The sequence below is a fragment of the Elephantulus edwardii genome, unplaced genomic scaffold, assembly GCF_000299155.1.
Source record: "Elephantulus edwardii isolate Elephantulus edwardi_28Jun2011 unplaced genomic scaffold, EleEdw1.0 scaffold00016, whole genome shotgun sequence".
NCBI lineage: Eukaryota > Metazoa > Chordata > Mammalia > Macroscelidea > Macroscelididae > Elephantulus > Elephantulus edwardii.
In genome coordinates this window covers 13,282,573-13,284,049 of record NW_006399766.1, presented here as the reverse complement: position 1 = coordinate 13,284,049, position 1,477 = coordinate 13,282,573, and positions in this window count along the sequence as shown.

Below are 1,477 nucleotides of genomic sequence, written 5' to 3'. Positions count from 1 at the left end.
AAGTTGTACTTTCTAATATATAGTTTTCTATTTCAATATTTTAAAATGTAGAGCCTTTTATGAGACTCTACTGGAGTTTGAGAACACACATGGCTCATGGATCCAAAGTGGTATGCTAGGAAAATGTAGCACTCTTCAGATTGGGCTTGGGAACCTTAATAGCAGTATGATTTGTATACATTATTAAACCTTTTTAATTGACCCATTTGCTTTTAAAATGGTGGTAATAATAACTGCTAGATCTCAAGAAATCTCTCACATTTTCTATCTTAAGTTCAAACTTCTCTCTAGAGAATCCTAAAACACTCTCACTGGCATTACAGGCAAACATTGTTCTATTTTAGAGTACTAATTTGCCTCCATCTCACATTACCCCCATTTCTTGAGTAATAAAATTGAGGTATATCAAAATATCCCCCAGCCCACAAGTCAACTTTTATTCAGTGGTGACCCTAAAAAATTTCTGAGGCTGTAAATCTTCATGGGAGGAGGAAGACTGTTCCTGTCTTTCTCCCCTGGAGTGGCTAACGAATTCAAACTATCAATCTTTTCATTATGGGCCCAACATGTAACACATTACACCACCAGAAATAGGTAAATAGGGGCATAGTGGTGCTATAAAACTTAACCAACTGGCAAAACCTGGATAAGAACCTAGGTAGTCTGACTATAGATGTCTTTCAGTCTGTTGGTTAGGTAGATATCTTCCAAATATCTTGGCACAGATTGGTGAGCAGGTGCAGCACTGCATCTGAAAATTGTCAGTTGGTATCCTAGTGATATCTGCAATCTTATTTTTTGCCAATGCCTTTAGCAGAGCGTAAATGTACTTCTTTCACAACTCTTAATAATATGGTGGTGGTGGTTGTTGAGTGTCGTTGAGTCATAGACGACTCATAACAAACCTATGAACAAAAGACCTGAACACTTGTATAACTTTGATCGTTTCTTCACGTTCATAGTGTTTCCGGAGGCAAGCTATTTCGGAAGTGGATGCCACTCCTGCTCCCAAGCTTGTTTAATAATATGGTACGTCCTGAAATATTTAAGTGTCAACACCTTTTTTTTTTTGGTAAAATGACCTTGTGTATTCCTTACATTTTCTTTTGCTGCTTCCTGGATCACTCAAGATTTTGCCATAACCATCTCTCAGTATTGCAAATAGACACTTGATTTCATTTTTTGGCTCAGCTTGAGAAATCTGAGTGAATTATTCCCTTTTTTGTTCTCCAACTTCAATTCTTTGCACATTTCATTATAATACTTGGATAGGTTTTAATTTCTTCAGCTCCCCTTTGAAATCTTCTGTTCACCTTGTTTACTTTTTTTTTGTTTTCATTCATTCATTGTTGCACTGTTTTCTCCACCCTCCTCCCCAGTTCGTTCTTCTCCCCCCCCCCCGCCAATGTCTGTTTTAATTGTCCAATTGCCACAGTGCTTGTCAAAGCCAGTTCTGATTAATCTCCTTTGTCAGTGT